The sequence below is a fragment of the Sparus aurata genome, chromosome 21 (genome assembly GCF_900880675.1).
Source record: "Sparus aurata chromosome 21, fSpaAur1.1, whole genome shotgun sequence".
Classification (NCBI taxonomy): domain Eukaryota; kingdom Metazoa; phylum Chordata; class Actinopteri; order Spariformes; family Sparidae; genus Sparus; species Sparus aurata.
Genome location: NC_044207.1, coordinates 15,882,531 through 15,904,666, shown reverse-complemented (window position 1 = coordinate 15,904,666; position 22,136 = coordinate 15,882,531). Strand labels below are relative to the sequence as shown.

The window sequence follows — 22,136 nt, the reverse complement described above, 5'->3', positions numbered from 1 at the left end:
TTAACCAATAATTAGATTAGCTGTAGTGGGAAAAGACGGATGATTTGATATTGCATAGCTCTAAAAAGATAACTTGTGACTTTTCCCATCAAACCTGAATGGTGCATATCGCCACCTACTGTATTGGAGTGTGTAGATGCTGTACTACTTCAGATAATGAAAGCAATTTGGCTTTGTATTATTGGCTCTCTTTATGTATTTATTGGCGCTATAATTTCACTGATACCAATAACTAGCCATTAATATGAATTTCCAAATATTCGGGCTGATAATTTATCAGGCTGATATTTATTGTACATCCTCAGATCACACCTGGCGACTGTCATAGAGACATGCATTTATTATGATTCTTTTCTTTTTTCTTTAACTTGACACCTGTTTGAATGTGTTTCTGGACTATTTTGATTTACTCATTTTAGGGTACTTGTCTTATGTACTTCCATTTTATGCTTCTTCATACTGACTCAATACATTTCAGAGGAAATATTGGAGTTTCAACTCCTTTATGTTTATTTTGACAACTATGGTTACTAGTTGGGGCTCTGTGGAACTTCTGCATTCTGGTGGAAGCCAGTTGATTAGTTTGTTAGCTGCTGTCGCTTTCTGTTAGCGGAGCAGAGACAGGCACTGAGACGAGGCACTCGAGAATGTACATAAAGTCATGCCCGTTAGACTGTTGAGGAAATCGAAGTCCATCACAAAGAAATCCAAAGTCAAGCAGCATTAAACAGCTTAAATGTGCATGTGGATTTGGCAAAGATTGACCGAGACTCATTAACTGATTATTTTTTTATGCCAAAACAGATTAAATAAACAAACTCTTCGTTTTCATAGCTGAATAAACTGAATAAACAAACTGACCTTAAAGGACAACACAATTTCATACTGTTTTACTTTGTTTATATGTGGCGGACCCTGCCACCTTTCTACTTCAGACAGTGTTCTGGGGACCTTATTTTCCTCTCAGAACAGCTTGGTTATTCAGTAACTGAAAAGATCATATTTCTGAGTTTGAATTATTACCTTAGTAATTTCATAAATATGTAAATATTAAAAATTGGAGTTTGAATTTCTTCTCTAAAATTTCATAGTGCCCATTTAAACACCATGCTGTGGGCTTATTAGGCAACCAAGAAAGGCGGGGGAGGTGTCATTTTTCATGTCACATTGCAATCTGCTCACACATGGACAATACAAAAGTGATTAATACATTTAAATCACTGTAAATTGATAGATCAAGCCCCTTTAAGGCTTTACATACAACTACACTCAGTTTCCAGTGTATTCAGTGGGCAACACCTACAGCAGCTCAAAAGAAAGTAGTCATATCAACAATCTTACCTTCATGAAGCAGCCTCCAAACTGACCATGAAGTTGAATCCTCTCTTTTTGGGCAAATTATGAACCCTTCACATTGTTTTCGCAGGAGGGTCATTCTTTGGAAACATCACCAATATTGGTGTTTTAATCAAGTATTTAACATTCCAAGCACCACAGAACAACTTGTCCACAGAGTCATCTTAATAATGGTCAATAATAATAATTATAACAGAACTATCAAATATATGATAGAAATGGCATTTTAGAAAAATCCAAATAAATATAAAATATGTTATGAATGTAATCGTCCCCTGGGGTAACGTCACTGGTGTTACTGTATGACAAAATAAAAATCACACTTATGACATCACTTTACTTCCTTTGACCTATTTCCTGAAGTTCTATGAAGAAAGGACACTGTCTCTTTTCAATTCTCAGAAATGTTCACATTTTTCTCCAGATTTCATATGAAGCTTTTAGTTGACGGCGGTAGTGTGACCAACTTCAGTTGTAATAAAGAAAAGTAGAACTCAAATGGATTGAATCACATGATTTAGTGAGTATTACATGACTGACAACATGTGGTTTTGGTGCCTTGTAGCAGCCATTTTGTAAAAACGCAATTAATGTGGTCTACTTTTAAATGAAAAGGGAGTCAAGTTTTAGATAGTCTGCCCTTCCAAAAGTGGACGCTTCTGTAGAATGACCCAGGACTGTTGTATCAGACAACAGCAATAGCTTTTAAGCTAATAAATTAACTATCTTAAAAATGGTAAGGGATTGTTACAGATTCAAACCAAAAAATGTACAAAAGATACAAATTAGCTCCACTTGACTAGCTACAAAAACAAAAAATGCTGCTTGTGCGTCAGTAATTAACACTTTTATATTCCCCCTACGCACAAAAAATCACAGAACACGTTCAGCTCAGTTTGCAGACTTACCACCAAGCACCTCTTATGTATCTCAGCCTAACAAGGCCATCTAGTGGTCATGTGACACAGAGATTATGATCGAACACACCCCTCGTCCCGCAGCCTACCACCAGGGGGCGCTGGGGCTTTGCTGGCCGCGTCGTCATCGTGGGCGTGCCCGTTTAGCAGCACTACGGGGGCCGTTTATGAGGCCGGTGGGGGGCGGGGTTAGCTCGGCCCCGTCTCCGGGAAGGCTTGCCAAAGCAGGCGCTTACAGGTGTCTGGTCCTTTCCACCCAGACGAGCTCCGCGTCGGGATTCTAGTCCGCCAGTAACGCACACACACGGGTGTCAGCTGGTCTTCAGGGAGTTTTGTCTCCGCACGAGAAGAGTCAGGTAAAGTTGCTCAGCTGTGTTTGTGTCACTTTGCGTGCACCGCAGAACTTCTCCACTTAAAAAAAAAAAACAACAAAAAAAAAAACTGTTTGCTTGTCAGTGAATCAGCTGAGTTTTGTGTCATTTTTGGCAGCGTTGACGTATTCAAAAGGCGATTTTTACCACGACGTGTGTCCACTCACTAATGACTTGTTTCATTTTTCATGTGTCTGTTCCGATTCACTCGCCGGGGTCTCCAAACGCACTGTGACCTGCTGCTGTCCTCTTCACTTGGGAATGTGAAATGGTGAGTGCAAGCCTTCATTCACAAAAGCGGGAAGTATGACACATAACAACTGTGGCAGTTGACACATAGCAGACAAAGCAGACTTTGAATATGTTTAAAGAGACATGTAGTTTTAGCTTCTGCCATTAAGGCTGTAAAGGCCAATGTGTCACTTCAAGGGGTTAAAAAAGCAACCAGTTGCATCCTAAAACCACCAGTTTTCTGTCCTGTCTGGTGTCAAAATGACTTTTCTGAACTCTCAACTGTTCAAATTCCTCTCTGACATTTGCTCTGAGGCCATCTGAACATGTTGATTGTCTTCTGCTGTCATGAGATCGACATCAGCAGACTTCTTGGACAGTTTCTTAACTCATAACTGCTGAGCAAGCACGACTAGTTTTTTCCTCACCCACACACACACACACACACACACACACACACACACACACACACACCTGATCAGAAAGTTTGCTCGGCACAGACAAACAGTTCGGAAATGGGAAGTCTTCACAGCGTGTGTTTCCGCTTATACGTCCCTAAAATAGAAAAGTGCATGAATCAATGAAGGAAGAGCTCTTTGTTTTAACACTACAGAGAGGTATTTAACATGACTGCGTGGTCATTTTTTTTTGCAAATCTGCAGTGTCCCGTAGTACGTATGGCTGTGTGATTAAGTCTTCATTTGAAATTTAGTCCTTTTATACATATATTTTTAAGGTGGGCCATTTGCTTTTTATAGAGCCACATGGTCGTTCTTACAGTCCAGCAGTTCAAACGGATTTATGGGGCGAGATAAGGCTGGGCAAAGTCTGTGAGACTCGTCATGTTCTGTGGCCGGTGGTGGCACAAGCACGTTTGACTGCGAGGTGTCAATGAATGGATGAACGGATGTACTTGCTGAGCTGCTGCTCTTGTTTGTCTTTAAGAGACCCTGGTACAAGTGTCGTTGCTGTATGTTATACCATGTGGGCAGAGGACGTTGAGAGTTGTTCTTCCATACTGGTTTCATGTAACATACAATTTTCCATATTTAAAGAAAAGTGTCTGATTGCTGCTTGAAATTATAGTCAGACCTCTCACAAAGCCAGAAACCAAAGCTCATGTGCGGTGCTCCAGAGGTAAAACAAAGTCCAACATATGTCATTTCTCCAACAATGCAGCTGACAAGTGGGCAGCCCAGTGAAGGATTCGGGAGAAAGTTGGAAGTCGCTGCACGTGGGCAGTGGTGTACCAATTGTACACCAACCCAAAGCGTTAGTATTTAACGACTGAGTTAGAGACAACAGAGACTAAAGTCCTCGTCTGAGCTGCTGTATTGGTATATTTCCACATTCCCTGTTGTCAAACTGACCTCTGTCTGTCTCAAAGTCTGTGTTCGGTCCCCGTCCAGCCGTGTTGACTGGGGGGCTGCCGGGCCGGCTTCATTGCCTGATCGCCCAGCTCCAGCTATGTTGCTCATTCCTCAAAAGCTCCTCCACCTAGCAGTCCTGTGCTGGTAGTGTAAATACATTTCCCAAGGTTACTGCACGGCTAACTGAGCTAACTAGAAGCTACAATTAGCAGCAGTTAGTTACTTCTTTAGGACAAGAGTGTTGCAGCTACTTCATACTTTCATTCCGGCCCCTAACAACAAGTTGTAGCGAAGGTGCAATATGTAAAGAATTTAGTTTAAAAATGTTAAGAAATGTACCAAAATGATCAACAGAATGTGAAGACATAACAGTTTTGACGACATGTCAAAGATGTGATAACTGAGCTAATGAGCCACATTAATTACAGTCATGAAACAGGATATGGTTTGCGGAAATGATCCATTACTTTGGTAATGTGCTGTACATATTTGTTGGCAGTAAGAATTCAACAGGTTGCCAATTCTTACATATTGCATCTTTTTTGATACGACAATCAGGAGGCAGCCCCGAGAATTATCACATGTGACACAACCAAAACTCATCTTAAGAATCTGATCAGACACAAATGTGGTAGACACGTGTATTATTTCAAGAGGTTTCCTGGATGCTGCTCTCTCGCAGCTCATTAGCTGGCAGCACACGATGGAAATTCACCGTTTGAAAGTCTGAATATCAAACTCACGACTTGTCAGTTTAAAATGGAATGTTTGCAGTAAACCGTGTAACACACACTGTAAATTACATGACACCAGCTGTTACATGGGAAAGTGTATATAAATGTCGTGGGTGACCATGTTTCTTGCCTTGGTTTTTCCAAGCCGGGCCACTGGAACACAGGAAGGTTGTAATTATGGACAAGCAGCGGGGAATTTCCAAAATCTGACTTTGACTTGAATGCAGCGAGCACATGTGCCAGAACTGTGCATTACATCAGGTAATAACGTCTGAAGACGTTTAACCGGCCGTATATTGAAAGTCCACTTTTGATGACCTAAAGCAAAAAGCATATTGTGACTCCGGTGACCTTTTGCTTAGAATCAAGGAATTTATTTCCCCCTAGAATCTCTCTTCCGAATGTCATTTCAGTCTTTACCGCCTCTCACGCACCTCTGCTCTTCACACAGGATGACATACCAAGATGAAATCTCTCTTTGGCTCGGGAAGAGTCGGTCATGTTCACAGTTATTATGTTCTGCTGCGGACATCTGAGGCTCTTATGGGCTCTACAGGAGACATTTCATACTGTTGTTTTCATGTTAATGTTGCCGGTGATAGAGACTCTCACGCTATCTCTCACCATTCGTCTTTGGAATTTAGATCAATACTACACTCAGCTCAGGTCATGATCAATAGCGCTGGCATTGTGCTGCGAGGAGAGCACGTTATTTTACCTGGTGCTGTTTTAATGCTGTGACTCATTGTGCTGTGTTCGACGGAATGAAGGATATGTATGGGGCCGTGTGTGAGTCAGAAATAAAAGGTTAAAGGTGAAAAGAAATAGTCTGCAAATCTCTGCCGTTATCGCGATTCAGTGATAAAGACATGCAAAGGTTGGAGTAATTTTCTGTAGACTTTCTTTAGAATGAAAGGCCCGAGCCGAGTATTGAGTTATTATCACATTACGCCCACAACCTTTCCACGGTGCACAGACTGTATGATGGCTCCATTATTAAACTCCCAGTGGGATAAAAATGACTTCCTGGATGTCTGCAGATAATTGTTCCTAGATTTTTCCCTTCCTTTTTAACAAGAAATGTAAGAATAGTCATATTTTTTTATTTTCATCCCTTAATGCGATATGCCATTTTGCATCCTGTTTTGTTTTTTGTTCTCCGAGACGAACACAATGTTCCAAATCAATTAGGGCTGCAGCTGTAAAATATTAAAACATTTTGACTTTTAATTTACCAAGTTTACCAAGGTTTGTCTACAAGATGAAAAAAAAAAGAAAAATGTTTATTATATTTTAAACAAAAAATCACAGATATGTGCAGGATCAAGCTCCTTAAATGTAAAAACTGTCTGCTCTCATTTTCAGAAAATCATTGTCGATTGATTTTGTTATTTTGTTTTTTGGACCGTTTTGTTGAACAGATCAATCAGAGGCTGAAGATGTCGCCTCAGGCCCCAAGACATTGTGACTGCTTTTTCACATTTCCTTGACTAAGCAATTACTTGAAAACATAATCGTCATTTTCAGGCGATTCTTGCTATTTTTAGTGTAAAATGCAAATGAAACAATGAGCACAGACTACATGCCCTCAGGTGTACAGTCGTTCGCTGTCAGTTAGTTGATGTAAGCTTTGCTCTGCACGTGACCACAGTGCTGCTCACGATCAGAGATCACACGTATGACTCAATCTTGTTGAGTGGAGAGATAAGCTCGTTGGGAGTCTCCTTATCTCCCCAGTGTTGCCTGATCACTTGAGAGCAGTATGGGGCTGTCTTTGCCTTATAAAGCTGCAGCTCCTGGGATGGCACCTTGACAGTCGCAGGGTATTTATAGTGGAGAGTGGGTTAGCTTCAGACTGGGCTCTCTTTGAACTCCTCCTCAAATGTGCTATTGTGAAGGGACTTTAGTTTCCTGCCAAAATCTGTTACCAGTTTGCTTATTTTGCACTGAACATTGAGGCACTGAGCTTCCTTTTATCCCTGCTTAAGGACTGAAGGACAAGTCTATCTGTTTTTTTAGCATAATATAACTAATCACAGAAAGCATACACAGCTTTGCCTCAAATCTAGGTTGCCGTTGTTGTTTTTCAATTTCTTGTTACTTTTTGGCTGACGTATACACCTATGCAATATATCTGCTAAGCTAACATCCATAGATATATCAGACTGGGCAATTTATCTGTTCAGTTTTAGGTTGCATATTGTATATCAGGGAAGACATTTTATTCAAGGGATGTCTGTGTTGCTATAAAACTGGTATAGGGTTAGGTTTAGACATTCATGCCCCCTTCAGGATTAACTGTAATAACTCTGGCGATCCTCACTTTTCCTCTAGGACTATCATTGCGCTTAAACTAATACTGGTTTTTAACCAAATACCTGTTAAGCTAATGACATTCCCATCAGCCTCAGCTGTGGTTCTAGTTTAATGCAAATTTAGCAAATTAAGCATGCTAGACTAAGATGGTGAACATGGTAAACATTATACCTGCTTGATATTGGCATGTTAGCTCTGTGATTGAAAGCATGCTAATGTTAGCATTAAACTCAAAGCACTGTTGTTCCAAAGTGAAGCCTCACAGTGATGCTAGCACTGCTTTAGCCTCTTGTAGAGTCTTGTGTTTCACATTAAGTTTGGAGCTCTGCAGTGATTGACTCTGCAGAAAGTTGGCGACCTCTGCGCACTATGCGCCTCAGCATCCGCTGACCCCACTCTGTCATTTTACGTGGCCTACCACTTCGTGGCTGAGTTGTCGTTCCCAATCGCTTCCACTTTGTTATAATACCACTGACAGTTAATAAGGAGCAAGTATATTTCACAACTGGACTTGTTGCACAGGTGGCATCCTATCACTGTACCACGCTGGAATTCACTGAGCTCCTGAGAGCGACCCGTTCTTTCACGAATGTTTGTAGAAACCATCTGCATGCCTCGGTGCTTGCTTTTATATACCTGTGGCCATGGAAGTGATTGGAACACCTGATTTCAATTATTTGGATGGGTGAGTGAATACTTTTGGCATTATAGTTTATATTTACATCATTCAGGCTCACATGTAAGAATTGTAGTTGAAAACATTAAAAAATGCCTGAAATTATCAACAGATAGGGAATACATGTCTGACATTATTAGCATCATTATTAGCATGTTAGTTAGCATGGTAACCAGCTAGCTCCATCCCATCCAAAGCTCATATGCTAGTGGTGCCAGTATGGACTGGATGAGCAAATGAAACGCACCATTACTTTGAATTAAGATTCCATATTGCTCTGGGTTTGAACATTTGAGATACTCTAAGTACGCCTCTCAAGAAAATGTATAACTAATGTCTAGTCATTTTCCAATGTGTTGCATATTATACCTTAGATGAAAACTGCATGCAACACAAACTATAGAGTCACAAAAAAGCCTGATTGAACCCATTTTACACTTTTTTGTTTTGAAAAAATAGGGACATGATCCAGTATCTTGGACTACCACAGACACTGCCTATTCTGCTGTTTGGACGTTAGGCTATTCAAATTGTTCTGCTGATATCCATACAAAGCTCTAAAAGAGAAGACAATTTCTAAGTACTGCTGCCATTTCCCCCCAACCACACACTTAACATGTGCTGCCCCTCCCTTTCTCTAAAAATGCCTCGTCCGCAATCACTTTGACGGGCACAATCACTGGCCTACCGCTTTCCAAAGGTTACAAACACTGAACACATTTACGATTCCTCAAGATAAGATATGCTGCCTACATGCAAAAACACAAGAAAGGGAGTGCTCTTCACTGTCTTGGTCGGACATGCTTCAATCCCTTTTCATGTGCATGTTTCAGTCTGCAGTATGTATCCTTGGCCTCACATGAAAGGGAGCCAAAGTTGGAAAAGATTTTTCTAATAGAAGGTGTTGTGTGATGAGGGCATGCTCAGGATAGGGGGCTGATTTGGGAGCCTTGGCACAGTTTGGCGTGTCAGAATCACACTGTAATTTGGCGTGTATGCTTACTGACCTGCAGCCCTTTTGGAGTGAGGGCGTTTACAGCTGAGTAGAGCCGGACAGCAGGGGACGGTCGCTTTGGGTAGTTAGGGGGTGAAGAAGAAAGCAGAGCTGGAGCCAATTCACATTGAGGTCATTCAGTTCAAAGTGTAACAAGAAACAACGATTAGCATGACAACCATAAAGTCTCCATTCTCAATAATGGATTCAAATATTGAAAAACTATTTTAGATTAAGAGTGCAATTAGGAATAATTTTATTTCAAGATCTGTGCAGAATGGACCATCCAGTGCAAAGCCACTTTTATGGTGTTTCTCCGTGCAAAAGCCTGAAAACAAAAATGAGAATGTCATTCTGTGTTCGGGCAGGGATTCTTTTTAGACCAGCAATTATTTCCCTAAAACCCAGGGGATGGCAGGGAGTGCTGGCTGGCCCGGGCTTGTTTTTTTTAATTGGATCACATGGCTGATTTGCCATGTATTGTAAGGGACATGCTTCAATGTAATTACGTATCGATGAAGTGCCAGGTGGCTTGTTCTGACCGCAGCACTGTAAATTAGATTGCTGTAATCAGGTTCATAAGGTTACTGATTTTGAGGACTGAGTATATACACATATTCATACAAACGAGGATTTGCTGATTAAGATTTGAGAGGAATGTGTTTTTTTTCCCCTCAGTTTGACCTTGGAGGATGATACTAGATTTGAAATGTATTTCATGTTGAATTAAACTTGAATCTGCCAACTGCCCAATTGCTTTGTAAGAAGGAGATTAGTCTAAGGCAATCTTGTGTTCCCCAATTATTTTAATACTTGTGAAAATTGTGAGGAAAAAAAAGGGGGCTGGACTGGCTTCAAGGCTAACTGGGTTCAAGGTGAGGCGTCGAAGCAGATGAGCCGCACAGGAACAGAGTGTCCGTACGCAGCAGAAAAAAGTGAAGAGTTAAGCAGCCACATAAGCTAAGTAGAGTCCAGAGATCACATGTTGTCTGTCTTGTGTGGTATTAATCATTCTGCTGAGCAAGGGCTGCTCCGGAGGGCCAGAGGAGTCACTCACACTTATCTGCAACTCACTATACATACAGAGAGCGAGGAGTGACGCACAGTAGAGCGTTTTCTTAAAGCGTTGATTATCTCTTAAGGATTTATTCCGTTGTATCCAAGTTTCCCATTTGTCAGTCGGATACAGTGGGTAATATTATGATGTAAACACATAACTCTCGGGATGTCATCATCAATGTTTTTCTAAGAAAGTAAAGGATTATAACTGAAAGCATATGACGGCAGAGTTCAGTGCCTTCAGACTCGCACCAGGCAGGAAGTAATAAAGCTGGTCAGCAGTAAGGCCTGAGCACGCTGCCTGTTTTGTGTTACACATTGATTCAAATAATTGAAAAAAGAAGTGAAGTACTGCTTTAATATGTTTTCTGCACCGACTGCGATATTCCAGTGGGTCTGTTCTCAGAAATGTTATGTGGATTAATGTTCAGTGACTAATCAAATCTACATGATGCCTTTTCTCGCAATTTATTGTGATTCACGAAAAAATCAAACAGTTAAATCAGCCTACTCTCCATACTGTCAATTCTATATACAATTAGTTGATTTCATGGTAAGAATAATAATCTATGATAATTATTTATTTACTGAGCACTTTTTTTAAAATCCATCTTAAAGTGTGCTTCTCAATGGCAGAAAAACAAAACTGATAAGTCATAAAATCGTCAAGTTTGTTAAACATGTTAAAAAACAATGAAAACAGATTTTGGAAAACATGAAAACCCAAGTTAAATCAGGAAAAGCTCTGTTAAAAGAAAGGATTTTAAAGAGATCATTGACCATCTTTTTTAACATTAGGTCCTTCTTAGTACTGCTGATCCCACTGGAAATCATCACTTTGCAGCTTTTTTCAGCTTTAGTCTGCTATTATTAGCTCATTGTTTTTGTGCTCCAGACTGAAAAAAGAAAAAAAAAATGCCATTGATTATAAGTGTGAACAACAGATTCCCAGCCAGGCAAGAGGTCAAACAAGTCAAATGCAAGAAATGGATTAAAGCTGAAGTAAACAGATGACAGACACTGAATGTTATGCTGCGTTGGAGGTTGGAATTTCTTAGTCTAAATTTCCAACTTCGGACCTTCAGATGCTCCAGATGCATGATGCCAAAAGTGAACAAGAAATGTGGCTGACCGTAATAGAATGATGTCTCTCTGGCAATTGTACACACTCAGCAGTGCTCCTTGCGTATATTAACGAAATGGAGGAGGGAAAACTACACAGACAACATTATATATTTTATATAACAGCACTTTTATACTTGGAAATGTATCTAAATATTCCATCAACTAGCCCAGTACAAATACTGATGTACGCACATACATCATACCCCCTCACAGTGGGCGCTGCCATTGTTGTGTGACGTCGGACGACTGCTCCCTCAAAAAAATCAGGGTAGACGGATGTGAAGTGAGTTCGCTAGTAGATATCCGGCCTCCGAGTTGTGTTCCATTGTACTTTTTCTAGTAGGAGGTAGGTCATTGTCAAGGTCGGAGTCGTCTGGAACACGGAATTAGACTTCAGTTTCACAGGTGGTCAAAAGAGGATTTCCAGGTGTCGTCCGTGTTGATCTGTTTCTGCCAGATGTGCCAAAAGCTGAATGCTCCTATTCTTTCTCTCACAGGAGACATTTTAACATATTGGTCTTAAAATGACAGCCGACAACTGAAGAACTGAAACGCCTCCTTTGTAGACGGGCTGTAAGAGGAAAACCTAAACAGGATCGACACCTCATTGAATTCAGTTACACCTGAGATTTACCTACTTTGATAATCAAAATGTCTGCTGTTAAATAGCCTGTTTGCTGAGAGTTGTTTTTAAGCTTTTGACGGTCACTCGATGAAGCCTCAAGGCAAAAAGCCACCTCAGTTCTTTTGTCATTAATTTCATTTACTTTTTTTTTTTTTTTTTTTCGAAATGGAGTTCTCTCTGTTCTCCCTATTAAGCTTAAAGGGGGACAAATGTTGTTTGGAGCCAAGTGCACTGGACTCTGCCAGGTTTGGTAGATACTGTAGGCCTGCTGGTGTAAGCTGTCTTTTGTCTTCTGTTTTTGTCTTTTGTCTGTGCACCACTTCGCTCTTCATCAGCTAGACTTGCTTACATTAGGTTTGTCTTTGTAAAGCATCTTGACATTTTTGAGATGATACCGAGTGAGACATATACATCAAACTAAAGGATGAATAAATTAGAGGTCTGTTGGAATTATCTCTGTTCAACAACGCCAGCACATTGATATTTATTTTGGAGACAAGCTCCTGTGTAACCCCTTTAATTCCCATCTGAGATTGTTTACTACATTACAGATGGACGGTCACCACCCACTGGCCAGACGGGCCGCGATGAGCAACGTCTCAGACGATCTGTCTGGTCATGAGAATGCTGCGCCAGACTCCACCTGCTCTAAATGTAGATAACTATTGTCTGGCTGTGTAGAGAACAGCTAGCTGTTCCTGCTTATTGTACAGAATGTATTCTTGGAGAGACATGTCGCGGTTTTGCTTGTTGCAGTTTGGTTTGGGACTCCGAGCTGTTGACATTTACAGTGACGTCTGTGCTTTAACAAGAAATGAAGGAGGAAGTGAAAGAGCCAAACTATGGAGAAATGCTATGAGAGTATGCGGAGTTATTTTTTAGATTGGTCACAAGAATCCACTTTATCATAGTGAAAGCTGAACCTGTAGTGAGTAAGAACACATTTTCAGACACTGCTCTGAGTTATTACGGTGTCCTTGTGAGAAACAGCCCTCCTCAGCTATTATTCCTCCTCCCAGCATCGAGGGTTACAGGAATATTTAGTTACAATCTATTGTTGGGCTCCTGCAGCTCTGAACCTCACTCTCCTTACTGATGGTTGCGTGTAGTTTGTGTTTTAGAAATTTAAACTTAAGCGAAATCGTTTCAGATTGTAAGGCGACTAATATGTAAAAACATTCATCGTGGTCATTGAGCTTGTTTTATGAGCCTTGCTGCAATTGGCTCCAAGCTGAATGAGGAGCCAGCTGTCTGGCCGCCGTACATAAGAGTTGCCCTGTGTGTGTTATTACATTTAGCCTCCACTCTCTGCAGAGCATGCCTGCTATGCCTTCACCACTATTCAGGGAATTCATGTACGACTGCAGCAGAAAACTCTCCGAAGCCATGATTTGCAGGACCGTGTGTTTATATTTGCACAGTGTACAGTAAGTGTTGGCATGTGGTGTATGACTTGAGCATGAAAGCAATTAGATGAAATAAAAGTCAAATGGGTGACCGAGTTGGGTCAAGTTCCCACCGGGAGGCGAAAAACCCACAAATCCCCAGAGGGAACAAACCAGACACTAATTAAAAACTTGCTTTTATGTCTGCGTTTTATGTATTTGTGCATGCGGACCCACATGAATGCACCTACAATAGAAGAGGGCAGCAGATGTGTGTGTCTTGGATTATGTTTGTCAATTCGGAGAATATTAAAGTTCTCCAGACTCAGAAAGTATTTGAGAAGAGCGTTTGAAATCCAGGAGCAGCTCTGGTGTTTTGTTCTGTAAAGTAAAAATACATTGGACACATTGTACATTCTTTGGCATCATTGGCCGCGAATGTACGGAACGGATCAAATGTAAATGGGCTTGTTATGCAGTAGTTTTATCATATATTACTAAATTATTTGCACTGACAACTTAACTGCATTTACCAGTTGTGGCTTGGAAAGAATTATCTTATTTTAACTGCTTTATATAGTTTGGTATCTTATCTATCATCATATTTTATTAGCCTATCATGGTAGTTAATAGTAAATAAAGCACAGTATTTCATTTTGGATTGTAGTGCAGTAAAAACATGTACAGTCAAGAGTAATGGTATTCTTCCTCCTTTGAAAAAAAAAATTTGATAGCAGTGATTGTGTGAGCTGTGTAATTTGGGAGAAATGGAAAGTTAGTCTGTTAAAAATATTGTGGCGGACAGATGATGAAGAGTTTTTTCAGTTTTATGTAGTGTGTGCTTTGTTTTCTAAGATTTTTAAGCAAAGATAAATACGACACTGCTTGTTATTGTGTATTAGCAACAACAGCATCCAAGTTAATTAATTTCTAGAGGAGATTACTGCATGAAATTGGTATTTAAACAATTCAGAATTGAAATGTCTTGATACTCAATATTTTTGGAAACGCTAGTTTAGAGAGAAATCATCATAACTGAGAAGCTGGAACCAGAGAAGATTTATTTTTGCTTGAAAAAGACTTAATTCAACAAACATGAAAGGTACACTATGTGGTTTTGATCAAAAGAGAAAGATCTCGAACCCTGCCACCTTTCTAGCTTCTCTCAGGGTTCAGGGGACCTCATTTTCCTCAGAGAACAGCTTGTTTATCCAGCTATGGAAAAAAAAAAAACTAATATTTCTGAGTTTGTATTATTACCTCATTAATATCCTTACCTTCTTCTCAAACTTCATAGTGCGCCCCTCGAGGAACTTTATCATTCTGAATTATATCAAGCAGTAGTGATATTGCATCCAGATGTTGTTTTCGGTGTCCACAAGCTCATGATCGCACCTCTTGAACTTCATTAGAGAAAATAAAACATTCATTTCAGTGCGGCGCAAAGTATTTTGAAGTAATGCATCTGCCAAAAAAAATCTTGGTTTGTAAAATAAGATAATCTTTATTCGTCCCACAACGGGGACATTATGACAGTCGCTAAAAAGGGGAAAAGGGATAGCAAAAATAGTTGTATCGCTGATAATCATACCTCTGGGACTTTATCAGACATAATAAAACATTCATTTAACATTAGTAATATACAAGTTAAAAAAGATAAAAAAATATAAGTAAAAAGGCCGTAGAAACAATATATATCTACTATTATTAGGTCCTTATTATTGTTAATGTTAAAATTCTGAGTTTGGATTTATTCTACAAAACCACATACAGCCCCTTGAAGGACTCATTCTGAATTATGATAAGCAGTAATGAAAATTTAAAAAAAAAATGAACAAACATAAAAACAAGGGATACTATATCCAGATGTTATTTTCCTTTTTGGTGTCCACAAGCTCATAATCAAACCTCTGAGACTTTATCAGAAACAGTAAAACATTAAATCAACAGTATTAATAAATACGTTAAAAAATATATAGAAAATGAAAGTTAAAACAGAAGTAAAAAATGGAAATATATGGTATTATTACCTCATTTATATTGTACACTAATGAATTACACTAGTGCAAGTACAATAATGCCCCTTTAAAACATTTTTTTTTTTTTTTTTCCTTTGGGTTAATCAGAATCAGAATTCCTTTATTAGTCCTGCAAATGGGGAAATGTGTGTGTCACAGCAGGCAAAGGACAGTTATAGGTACATAGTTAATAATAATAGTACAAAATAAAGGTAAGAAACAGAAATAGACTTGTGTATATATGTACAATATAAACAGTGTTCTATTTTAGCTCTCCACTGACATGGAGCAGCATGAGTGCATTCTAACCCATCCTTCAGTACAATATTTGAGTTATTGGACCTTTTTTTTTTTTACATTCCACCACTGATTGAGTTTCATTTAATCACATTACATCGTGAATAGAGATTCTGGGAAAAAAAAAAAAAAAAGAAAGAAAAAAAAAGTAAAACAACAAACCTCGTGCCATTAATTGCCATGCTCGGTGTGTGTGTGTGTGTGTGTGTGCGCGCGCGCGCGTGTGTGTGTGTGGTGTTGGGGGGGGAGTGTGCTGCTAAAATAAAGTCCCGGCTGTCCTCATATCCCACAATTCTACTGTGAGCTGCATAGTGGAGCGTGATAGGCTGCTGGAGAGGGGGAACTGCAGCAGAGTAGCACCGCTGTCAGGAAACAGAAGCCCACTGCGAATGAGACTCACATAACCGAGGACGGTTTACCTGGTAATTAAAAAAAAACATTTCTACTGCTGCTTTCCTATAATCTTACACTACTAGGCTTGTCTTGGTAAGAGATGCACGCTTCCCCCCCCCCCCCGTGTTTGTGTCGCTCGCTGTTGTTGTTTCCTCGTTTTTTGCCTCATTCTGCTCGTCTGACCACCTCCCGGACCGATGACAGATAATTAACATTAAAATACTCCTCCGCCTGTACTCAGCCGGGCGGAAAAGTCGAGGGGACGTGTCAGACAACACCGCTCCTAACCTCTTTTGTATCCGCCTGTGTGTTTTGTAGCCTTGTGCGTTACATTGTGGCGACGTGATGTGTTTTTTCTTTTCGCTGAATGAGCAGCATGTAGCGGCTGTTACCGTGCCGCTGAAAGTCAAAGCATTTAGCGGATATATCAGAGGAAACACGCCGCTGAAGGTACAGTCGGCTAACGTGCTGCATGCGCGAGGCAAGGAAAGTGGAAAAAAAATGGTTGAAATGTTGTTTTTTTCCCAGCACCATTGAACACTGAGCGCTGAGTCACCGGCACACACACGGTTACATTTGAAGACGGTGAATGGATTAGAAATTGTTGAACAGTCGCAGGTTGAGACGACATACTTGGGTGTTTTTTTGATCTGCAGTGCGGTAGGCGTGGTTAGGGGCAGGGTGACACGGTCTGGATCCTCTTTTAGCATCCTCGCATCCTTGACGGAACCGAAAGCAATGGCAGGAGTCTGACTTGACAATTTAATTAAGATGCACAGTAAGCTGTTGTTGCAGCAGCAGCAGCATTGTGGGGCCTTGTTGTTCAGACTGATTTGAGAGAGCATGTGTGATCACAGGCTTGGTTCACAGTGACCTGTTTACAGTGGGTTGGGGTGTTGTTGAGGTCTTCCTGGCCCAAATTTGCTAAAAACAAATTGATCCGATCTGATTAGTGTTGCTTTACAGGAATCCGCCTTATTTTTATAATCACTAAATCATGAAATTGTTTGAAAGCGCTTTAAGATTCTCGCAACATGATACCTCCTTCCCTTTCTCTTGATAAGGACAAAAAGCCAGAAACAAAGATTTAGGTCACATGACAGAGTCACAGTGGGGTCATGTAAAGGTAAATGGCAACAGCCTCTTCTTTATTTATATATATATATATATATATATATATATATATATATATATATATATATATATATATATATATATATATATATATATATATATATATATATATACATACATACATATATACTTCCCAATTAGTCAATTAAAAGAAAAATAAGCAATTAATCATTTCAGGTAATTTTAAAGATGGAACTCAAACGTTCTCTCGCTCTCAAATTTGAAGTTTTGCTGCCTCTTTATGTTTTTATATGATTGTAAAAATGAATTGATCACCAGCTAAATGGATCATGAAAATGCCCAGTGAATGGACAAAATCCTCTTTTTTCATCTAATCTGTCTTTAAAAGGTGAACAGTGGTGATTAGATTTAAAACAGCTGTAACTGTATTTTGTTTTGCAGAATAAGCACCAAAGAATTCAAGATAGAGGTGAAATGATAAAGTGATTCATCCACTTCTCAGTTGACAGAAAATTAATCACCTGTTTTGATAATCTATTCTATAATCACTTAAGTTATTGTAAGTGGCTCCTTCATCTCAAATATGTGTGCTAGTTGCACATTTTTCTACATTTTCATTAATTTCTCAGGGAATAATGTGCAGATCTTGATAATTAAGGATTATGGATGTATGTATGATTGAGTACAATTTGCGCTGTAGAGTTTGATATTGGATTAGCCTTGACTGTATTAAAGGGGATTGTTGGCCTTGGCTGAGGTATGCGTTGTACCGAGTAGCTTTCTAGTTTTCTTTCTAACTGTATATCAATTTTGGAGTGTGTGTTGGACAGAACAAGCAATCCCAATAGGTCAACAACGTGTTTCCCAATGAGCTGCTGTCCAAAATAATAATATGAGTGCAGTGTAGACGTGTCCCACCTGATGTCAACAACCCAACGTTATGCTCCCCTGAAGACATTATTGTTAATCAAGTCACAGCTGATTTACTGATTACCTGTTGCTAATCTCATAAAATGCCTAATCCCTATTGGCCCGTCTCAGCCTCTCTATAAGAAGTTATTAGCTCTCCATCAAGCTACCAAGATTTAGTTCTAATCTTTTACATCAACAGGGGATTTTCTCTGTGTCAAAAGGAGCTGTAATTTCCCTGTCAGACACATTGGCGATGGTTGTGCCTGGCCTTCAAGGAAACCGACCCTGGCCTTAAGTGACTGCACGCCAACAAAGGCAACACTGATCGTGTCGCATAATGAAGTGCACAGTCAAGACAAGATAACAATAACAAGTTCGCTGGTCTGTCTGTTGTGTCCCTGAACGTCTTCACTGCTAGAGACAGTAATGCCAAGAATGTAAACGCAGCAAAGCTGACAGGATTTATGGCCCCCTCAGCAAAAAAATGCTCTCAGCTTGCAGTCACCTTCATGTTACGAGTCTACCTTCGGCCCTTGAGATGTGGACTGCCTCCTTCTGCTCAGTCTATAAGCATTCAAGTAAAGGAGTTTTGAGGACAGGATGAAACGATAACTAAATCAAATTTGGAAAGCCATTTTCTTTTCCGACATTTACTGTGTGCGGTGGATGATATGAATGTCTCGCACACAGTTGTATTACCTTATACTGACAGGATGACTCAACACCTGTCTGTATCGGTTTAAACCAAAACGAAACCTCGATCAAGAGAGGATTTATTATAGAACTGTTGAAGTAGACTGAATTAGTTTTAGCTAGTTGTAACGAATAAACTGGCAACCAAATGTTCATGCAAAATGTGTCTTTATCCGAACATTCCTACAATAATAAGAATGTAATTAGATGTTTTGCTGCCTCACTGATTTGTTAAATTGTATGACATATTGTACCTTGTGAGGAACTTGTATCATGTTGTTTATGGATTGTTTGACCCGCGTTTGCGTGGCTCCCAAATGAAATGGTCAGAAGTGTCTCTGTTCTTTGTGTTTGTGTTGCTCTGGAGCTGGAGAATGTTCTGGCTGAACCCACTGAGGTAGAAAACAGATCTGGGTTGTTTAGATTTCTTGAATTGTTAAGAGCAGAACTGAACTGTACTAGGCTGCGAGATGTAATGGGGAACATTTTACTGTATGTGTTGTGCCCTTTTCAACTTCCTGCTAAAACGTGTATTGTGAGCTTGTAGCTTGTTAACCAAGTCAGTCACCTGTTATTGTTTCTAAAAAACGAGTCTCAATAGTGTCAGAATTGCTTGTGTTGTTTGTTATATCAGTTCAAATGGAATGAAGATCAGATGAGAACATGATGGCTGGTGTCATACTGTTACCACATCACATCTTTTGTCCTACACATTTACATTTTTTTGTTTGAAAAATGTCTCTCACACTTTATTGAAGTCAAAGGCAAGGACCTCTTGTTTTCCTCGACCAGCACAGCTGCACTTTGTCACTTCTTCTTCTCTCTGACAGCAAGTTGACACATGCACCACTGCAGTGCCCACATATTCGCAAAAATGTAACATGGCATCAAAATTGAGATTTTGTCAAGATATTGGACTGTCTTACTTTAATACAATACCGTCCAACACTATTTCACAATAGATCAATTGTTTAGTCATTCAAATGTCAAATATTATAAAAATTGCTCATTACAACTTCCCAGAGCCCAAATTGACATCTTTAAATTAACTATGTTGTCCATCCAACAGTCTAAAACCCAAAGATTTACTACTATCATAAATGACCAAGAAAAGCAGCATATCTTTACATTTATGTAGTTGGAACCAGCAAATATTTGACATTTTGCTTGAAATTTTGAAAGTGATTTATTATCCAAGATTAAATTAAATCTAGATTTAATAATAGATTAAATCTGTTACAATGTAAGACAAGGCAGAGCAGCAGATCTTTACATTGCAAAAGCTGTAGTCGTGAAAATAATGCAACTCTCACTTGAAAAGTGACTTAAATGGTTTGATGATTATCAAAACTGTTGCTGAGTAAATCCGTAAATCCGCTTTTCTTCCATCACAAAATTAATACAGACTACTGTTACTGTGACAGTACGGCTCCCCTCCAGTGGTTGCCATAAATAGTGGCACTCAATGAAAACAGAGATTATTGTAATGTTGCATCTATTATAAGTTATTGTGGTGAAAGTCTTCACTCTAATGTAAGTGTTGAATGAAAATGGATTTTGAAAATAGATAGATTTTGCCTTTAGTGACGAAACATATCAATAATGTTGTTGTTTTGACGTCAAGACCGTTGAAAGCTCTTCGGGGATCTGTAACCCCTCAGCAGAGGTGTCTCATTTGAGTGGCCAGACCAGCTACATGGTATCCAGTTACAGTAGCTGCATTTGTGTGTGACAGCTGTCAGCCCTTCAGCCATGTAGAGGGGTCACATCATACGGCAGGCCGGTTCGGGATGGGCCCTGACGTGTCAAAAAACGCCAACCATGTCCCTCCATGTGACCTCCGTAAGTCTCCAGGGGCGTGATGGGTTTGTGGGGGCAGGGGTTGCAGGGATGGGCCCAGCTGTGGTACTCCGGCTAATGGCACTCAGCACAGATGGCTGTCCCTCATCCTCATGAGTGTGTGCGTGATTCCGAGTGCGCAGGCCACTTTCCAACAGCGTTCATTACAATCACAAACGGACCTTAAAATGGGAGCGTCCATGCACAGGCAGCAACAGAGCATTTAGTGTCAGTGATCAATTATGTAATGTGGTGGCATACTGATAAACCTCTGCAGAGCTTTTAGCATGGATATGGACATCCACTGCAATGGTGGTGTCTCAGCAGTCTGTCTGAATGTGGTTTGATTTTTGATTTAAAGTGCTTGTTTAATGGCAGACAGCTGGCTTGATTAAGTGTGGGTAGGTTTGATTTATATAGGGAGGAAGAATTGGGAGTGTTTTTATTAATGATGTAATTGTTCTTCTGAGGAAGTTTTGTTTCTGGAAGAAGACAAGGAGATGGATGGTTTCTGCTTGTCCTTCGTAGAAGTCACATCATCATTTTTTATCTCCAGCTGTGAGAAATGTGTTTGCCATCAGGTGACAGATGAATGAGGGGCTCCTTTTTAATATGATAATGTGAGAGATAAACGATGATGTATTGAAGTGCTAATGGTTGGAGTTTTGTGTAGCATTTGCTTCTGATCAGTCATTAACTGTTCAAGCTAAATGCCGTGTTCTTCTTTTTCTTAATTTCTGAGATTTACTGATGCAAGAAACATGTGCATCACCTCCTGTTGGGGCTTAATTTTGCAGAATACCCTGATTCATTAAGATGCAGTGCTAAAAAATCTTTTGTCAAATGTTCTAATCTAGCATCAATCTAACAGCACCATAAATCACATTTACATAACCACAAAAACAAATAAAATGAGTAAATTATGGAAGTCGTCACGGACAAAGATTGTTATTTATCTGCATCAGCTCGTCACTTGTGGGATCCAACGAGAAGTCATCACTTTATATCAGTAATGACTGTTGAAAGAGTTTGGATCGGTTATAGTCATTAAAGGAAGCCTCAATTTAGACTCAATGTATGTAATCTGGTTAATCACTATATTCAAATTGAGAATTTTGTCCAAGGATTTCGAAATGTGATATAGGATGATAGACTTAAACCTAAATGTGATGACATACAAACATTAAAAGTTTCATTTGAAATCATCAATAAATGCTTTGAATGTCAAAAAAGAAACATCTGCTACAGTCCTAATTTTAGCTTTTAGCTTCTTGCAAATGTTTTAAATGTAAACCTTACACAAGATTTGGAAAGGTTTTGAAATGTATTAATGGATCAGACAAAATGCTATCAGACCTCATCCCTTCTTCCTGTGAGCCTGAGGATTTTCCTGGTAAAACCTAACCAGACACCAGCTGTTTCTCACAACAAATGCTAAAGCTTTCATGACCTGAGAGGTTGAATCTCTGTGATCCAAAGATTAATTAGAAATACAGCAGCAAAGCACATGTTTATACATTCAAAAGTGTTTAAGATGATAGGATTACAAAAGGCTTTCAGTCAATATGGTTAGGCTATATTGGTGTAATCAGCAAAATCTCCTGTATACTAGCAGTAATCCAGGGCTCTATGAGTTGTGAATACAGCTTTCTGAATGCATAATGTATGTGCCAGTCCATGGTGAGGGCCACACACAAGGCTACTGTGTGGGCTGTTGTGTGGCCCTGTGA

The 22,136-nt window shown here is 39.7% G+C and overlaps 1 protein-coding gene across 26 annotated transcripts in view; it reads left to right on the top strand.

Annotated features, from left to right (window-relative positions):
- Positions 1–2,477: 2,477 nt before the first annotated feature.
- The window catches only part of epb41l3b (erythrocyte membrane protein band 4.1-like 3b), a 58,635-nt gene continuing 38,976 nt past the window's right edge, over positions 2,478–22,136 (top strand). For 6 of the 26 annotated variants that reach the window (XM_030401626.1, XM_030401629.1, XM_030401632.1 and 3 more), the window contains exon 1: positions 15,736–15,896. The gene's annotated coding sequence lies outside the window, so the exon portion shown is untranslated. Of the gene's footprint in view, positions 2,630–2,694; positions 2,916–15,728; positions 15,961–22,136 lie in introns of those variants that run through there. The other 20 variants (XM_030401630.1, XM_030401637.1, XM_030401636.1 and 17 more) reach the window with 11 other exon arrangements.